We start from the raw sequence: 6870 nt of genomic DNA, 5'->3' as shown, positions 1-6870 counted from the left end.
GGATGTAGGATGCAGTAGGAAGTGGGAGATGAAGAAGCTTGCACAGGATGGAGTAGCATGGAGAGCTGCATCAAACCTGTATCTGGACTGAAGACCACAACAACAACACTCCTTCCTCTCTCCAGCAAACGAGCACAGGCTGATTCATGTTCCCAGTATTTTTCCTTCAGGCCGCCATGGGATGAAAGTGCACTCTGGTGGCAGTACTGTGTACTAGGTCAGTTGGACTCCAGACTTCATGGTGGACACACTCAAATTGTTTAAATAAACACTGCATACAAAATAAAGACTTATGTCCATCCAGCAGCCCAGCACAGGTTGAATTCTTTCTCAGCCACTTCCTAGGAAGAGGTGGCGGTTGGATGACTTAGGTTAGTGGAGGTAACCTAAGTGCCCTTTTTTCCCGCAATTTCGTAGGTTAGTGGAGGTAGCCATGGTATGTTGCATTGACCTGCTGGAATTTGAACTTCCGTCATTTTCTGCGGAGGGTCATGGGGAGGGGAGGGGTAAGTTAGTGGAGGTAGCCCAATTGACCTATTTTCCCCTCCAAAATTTGAACTTCCCACCATGAAATCATTGTTATATTGCCATATCTATCGCCGCCATCTTGGATCCGCCATCTTGAAAAATTTGGCGACAGTGGAGAGTGGGGTGGTGCTCTTTTTGTTTCACTACTCCCATTAAGGGCGTGTCTACCATGCAACTGCACTATTGGCTGCTATTGGCAGAAGGGGGTGGGACTGGTAGTATACAATGGTGAGCACAGAATGAGACTAAGGAGAATAGTTGAAATGCTTAGTCGTCGAATAGCTCACAATAGTGGTACAGTGCTAGTGGTGTTGATACAAAGTAGAGCAATGGCAACCATACACAAAGCAAACATTGCATTATATCTACAGCTACAGTTGCCAAAGTTGACGTCTCGTCAGAAAGGAACCCAAGGTATTTCACAGAGAGATAAAGAAGTGGTGGATGAATTTTTGTGTTCCTGCTGGGTGAGTCAGTGGAATGTGTGGCGTTGCTTATGCTCGCATGTGCAGGCAATGCACATGAGGAGGATAATGATGACGATACGTTCTTAACAAGTGGAAGTGATATTGCAACAGGTGTCGAGTCACGTCGGACAGGAAGCCACAAATCCCGTCTCCAATGAAACGTAATAGAGGACAATCGTTGCCAAACGAGCAGGTACTAAACACAATTACGTACATGGAACATCATCCGTGGTATAGCAAAAAACACAATTGCATTGACCTGCTGGAATTTGAACTCCCGCCATTTTCTGGGGAGGGGCAGAGGTAGGGAACGAAAAAGTCCGCAGCAAGACGAGCGTGCAGTGCATAAGGAAAACGACGGATATTCAAGGGAGAACAAGGCGCACTTGTTATATAAACTCGTGTTTTCGCATTTCGAGAATGCTCAATGCAATTTACAGGATGTGCATAATAGTTACCTACTATGTTATGCGCATGAAATTCCCCGCCGCGTGGGTTACAGTGATTTAAAGGGAAGCAGTGGATAGATACATAACTACAAACGGTGCTACAGAACTGGAAGACGTGAGACAACGAAATTTTAAACAAAGCAACTTCACGATGCACAGCAAACAGCAGAATCGGCCAGAAAATTGGCGGTTGAGATAAGCAACCTTATGTCGTAGTTCAGTAAGGAATTTGTTTTCAAGTCCGACAAATCGGGATTTGAAGAGAAAATGCATATGAAAGGAACCGTGGAAATTAGAGGTACCAAGAGAGCTGCATCAAGATTAACTAACATCAAAGTCTTAATGCATTGTTCGTCATTCCATTGTAAGGATCAGTCTTTCAAAAGATGATTGTGAGATGAAGAATGAAATGAATCGGAAAGAGTATATACGAGATGAAGAGATTCTTGCAGAGTTACAAAGAGTTATGGAGTGTGATTCAGATGGTGGCGAACTTTTTTCTGAGCAGTTATAGCAAGAGTTTTTACTGCAGACCTTGAGAGAAGATGAATCATCTAATACTAATGATTCTGATTCTTCAGAAACAGATAATGCAAGTTTACAGTCTAATAAGTATATTATTGTTATTGCTGCTAATTTATAATCATCATATTCTTATCTACATATAATGTTACTGTAGTTAATTTAGATTTTATGGTGGTTTTCTTACATTTGTTCTATTATTCGTGCTCTAGAGATCGAGAAGAATCATCAAGAGGAGATAAACCTATTCCTCCAAGTGTAGAACAAGTGACTGCTGATGAAAGACATAAAGAAGTTGCTCCTGATAGAACAGCTCTGGTTGGAAGCAGTGCCTAATTCACAAGGTGGGCGTCTTCCTAATCAAAATATTTTGAGAGAATCTCCTGGACCTACACCACATACAAAAAGAAATGTAAGTGATGAACTTGTGTCAACTGCTTGGCACTTGTTCATAGAAATTGTATAATCAAACATATCTTGAAATGTACTACAACAGAGGCACACAGAGTACTAGGAAATGACAGCTGGCGAATGACATGGAAGAACTGGAAGCATTTATTGCAATTATATATGCTCGTGGTGTGAGTGGTTCTCGAAGTATAAACCCTCAGGGCTTATGGCCAGATTCCTGTGGCCTACCATTTTGTGTGAAAACCATGAGTAGAAACAGATTCTGTGAGATTATGAGATTCCTGAGGTTCGACGAGAAGTGTGCACGCTCTGTACGATTACAGAATGATAAGTTTGCATTGGTTTCTGCTCTCTGGAACAAATTCACAGAAAACTGTACAATGTGTTACAAACCTGGAAGTGACATAACAATAGACGACCAGCTCTTCCCAAGTAAAACTAATCAACCTCCATTGTAGTAACAGTAAATAGAGCAAGAAGAGAAATACCACATGCTCTGAAGTCCTTGAAGAGTCATCAGTATTTCACAAAAGTTTTAAAACGTGATGATATTTCCTTGACAGCCTATCAAGGAAAGAAAGCAAAATATGTGCTAGTATTGTCTTCCCTTCATCCTAGTGTTACCACAAATGCAAATGAGAAAAACTACACAAACTGTAAGTTATTACAATTTGGGGTTGACATAGTGGACGAAATGGCGAGGCAGTATTCAGTCAAGGCTTCCTCAAGAAGACGACCAGTGCACTCCTTCTACGATATCCTAGACCTAGCAGGAGTAAATGCATATGAAGTATTTAGGGCTGTTACTGGGAAGAAGATGAAAAGAAGACATTTTATTCAGCAGCTTGCAGGTGAACTACGCTTTGAGTATGTGAAGAGTCGCTTTCCTCGTATGACCACAGACAAGTATGAAAATGAAGACGAAATGCCACAGAAGAGCCGTAAATGTCAAAATCTCAAATTCTGCAAATGTAATAAAACTATTTCCAAGTGCAGTGTTTGTACGAAAATGGTTTCTAGAAAATGTACACAGGAAACTGAATACAAATGTGTCAATTGTGTAAAACAATCAAGTAGCTGAAACATCTGTACACATGAAAAATTCAATTTTTTATGAATTTAGGACAAAGAAAAGCCTGTCACTTGTTTACACTTGTTTGGGTGTTCCCAGGTTCAATGAAATTTGTTTACATCTCAATAAATAATATAATCTGTATTTGTTCTTTTTATTCACAACTCTGTGTCTGAAATGGCTCTAAATCTTGTAAACATTAAAATATAATAAATGCTTAAAATTTCAAAATAATAGTTCAGAAAACATTTTTTAATGGTGGGTTTCAAAATGAGCCCTCTGTGCGTTCGAGAGGGCAAGCAAAGTCTGGTCGTCCGAGTGCTAGGGAGTCGAGACGGCGGTAAATCCGCAACTTGAGGATAGTGTCCACCTCGTTGTCAATATCGCTGTCTGTGTCAGGATCTGCGTCCGTCTTAGGTAGAATGCAGGACAAATCTTTGCTGGCGCACGCCATGAGCAAAAATTTCGTGCATCGCCCCGCCTCCAATACAGATTATACACTTTCGTCACGTTCAATATAATTCTAAGTTTCGTCACTGAGATACTACCACTATATCAAAAGATTGTTACTACAGCAGACCTGCTGTTGTGGTAGGAAAATAGTTAATGGGAGAAGGAATCTTAACAGGTATGGTAATTACTAAAATGTTGACAATATAAACTAACTTAGCTTTGGGAATCCTTCCATTTCAGTGAAATTCAAAATCAAATAAGGTCCACAAGTGTTTTTCAAGATATACACTTACATGTTTTGCCGGCTGGTGTGGCCGATCGGTTCTAGGCGCTTCAGTCCGGAACAGCGCGACCGCTACGGTCGCAGGCTCGAATCCTGCCTGGGGCATGGATGTGTGTGATGTCCTTAGGTTAGTTAGGTTTAAGTAGTTCTAGGGGACTGATGACCTCAGATGTTAAGTCCCATAGTGCACAGAGCCATTTGAACTTAAATGTTTTTATCAACTGACTGTGCTCTATATTTATAAGAAATTAAATGAGTTGTTGGTTATAAACAATAAGTGTTTTCTGCCTTACAAACTTTACACAAAGCATCTTTTTCTTGCTTTTTGACGAACCAATTCATCAATAATATCTTCAAAATTCAATTCAGAAACCACGTCGTGCTCCACTGAATGCATGGCAAGAGAAGACAGGCGTTCTTGCAAGATGCTGCTTCAGAACTAATTCTTGATAAGCTTTAAACTTGAAAAGCTAATTTGAAAGTCACAGGCAGGGTTTAAAAACTTCTGTATGCAGTACAAATGTTGGGAAATAGGTTTGCCATGTCACTCAAGTATTTCGTTGAAAACATAGGAATTTTTACATCCTCGGGCACAGTTTTCTGACCACTTTAATGTCTGTCAAAAGGTCTGAAGCAACAATGTCTGCCGAAGATTTACCATTTATGTTGAAACTTAGCTCTTTCTCAAGGTTTTTACAAAGCATTTTCAGTTCTTCGTCCTATATATACTTTAAACTTTCTGGAGAAAACAAAAAGCTGAATATTTCGTAATACTTAGTCAGTTAGCCAAACCTTCTTTAAAACAATTTGACACAGTGTCAACGACTGGGTAGAAAAAAAATCGATTTTATGTTTCTCTTCTGAAGACCAAATTCTCTTCTGAAAAACATTTTTATAATCAAATTGCTTCGCCTTCTTGCCAGTACTCTTTTCTTCAAATTTTGGTTCAGTTTGTAAACTTTCAGATATCTCTTTCGCTGTTATCTGCACATTAACAAAATCTTCTTCACAGAAATTCTCAATAAACTTTACTAGACTTTCGAGTAATTTAGTTAGTACTATCACGTCCATGTTTCTTGCTTGAAATGCCTTACTAGCTGTGTTAATGCTAGAGAGAAGGTCATACCATATGACAGTGCCTACAATAATTCGTTCGCAGCAAGCAAGTGTTCTTCGCTCTTTGTTTTCGATTCAACATTGCTGTTGCTCACCTCAAGAAGGGCCATCTCTGACTTCTCTTGTGTGGTAGCTTATAGCTTTGACAGTCTCCACACTACTTTCCCATCAAGAATCTAAAAGCTTCTTCACTGTTAAAGTTGGTACCCTGTTCAAAAAGATTTCCCATCTCTGAGTGAATACACTGAAAACAAGCTATATTCTTTGAATTACACCAAAAAATGTATGTGCTTTTGCTGTAGATTTTGCCGCATCTGATAACACAAGGTTAAGACTGTGGCTGGCACATGGCATATAAAATGTTCTTGGATTGCTCTTTGGGATTCTGGCTTGAACACCACTTCGATAACCTTCCATATTTGCGCCATTATCGTAACTTTAGCCTCTGTAATAATGAATATTGAGTGCTAGTTCATCTAGTTTCGACAAAAGGGTTTCAGTTAAGCTTTCTTCTGTTGTTAAAAGTGACGTTCAAAACGTTGAGGAAGTGTTCTTCTACAGTCACTGCGTCTTCTGATAAATTTACAAACCTAAAAATCAATGTCATTTGTTCATTGTTGCTTGAATCAGGAGTAAGTCAAGTATGTCAAAAACACTTTCTTTAACAAAATGAACAATTCTGTTGAGATGATTTTGAATGATTTTCCCAAGATAATGATCATGAATTTCTTGAGTTTTTACGCGCCATAAATATTTCTGTAAAACACAGCCAGATTCTGTTGTCATTTCGATCAAACCAAGAAAATTATCATTAATTTGCTGATAGAGCTTGTCGCCCTGATGATAAGTATGAGTCTTTTTAGAACTTGACGCCAATGATCCTCTGCTTTTCCAGTAGGTCAATTTGATCAACACATTTTTGTTTCAAACGTGTCTTACATTTTAGCCATTTTTTGTACAGTTTATGTGGTTAAATGATTGGTCATGCTCTTGAAGCCGATTTCCTAAATGAACCCAATCACAGAGTCCATCGCCTGACAGCTTGTTTAGCTTGTCTGAAGGAAATCCAAAAAGTTTACAACAAAAACAAAAAACTTTGTCGGTAGATTTCGTATACACAAGCCATTTACGATCCCTTTTTTCTCCATTTGTAAAGTTCTAAGATGAAAATGAGTCGAAATATTCTTATGTTCTCATTTAAGGAATACTCAAAATATAAATCTTAGTGGAGCCTTTGTGCACAATTTCATTTATCACGGAGGTCATTAGGCCATTAGGCCAAGTGCGTGGGTTCGAATTTGTGATTACTTCACAATTGCCACTCGTAGGTCCACCTGAACGTGGGACAGCAGAAGGTCGGCATCCCAATGCTTCATGCTCATTTGTATCGAAAGCATCAGATGGTGAGAGGCTACTGTTAATGACATTGTCCTTTAAGCGCACCTTAGTCTCATTCTCTGAAGTTGTTGGTCGAAGAAATTTCTCGAAAGCACATGTTTGTGAGTTCAGAAACTTGTCATGTTGAAGCTTTTTCTTGATGTCTTGAGCACTGAATCGTATTTACTAAAT

This window comes from Schistocerca nitens, chromosome 4, assembly GCF_023898315.1.
Source record: "Schistocerca nitens isolate TAMUIC-IGC-003100 chromosome 4, iqSchNite1.1, whole genome shotgun sequence".
NCBI lineage: Eukaryota > Metazoa > Arthropoda > Insecta > Orthoptera > Acrididae > Schistocerca > Schistocerca nitens.
This window is presented reverse-complemented; position numbering follows the sequence as displayed.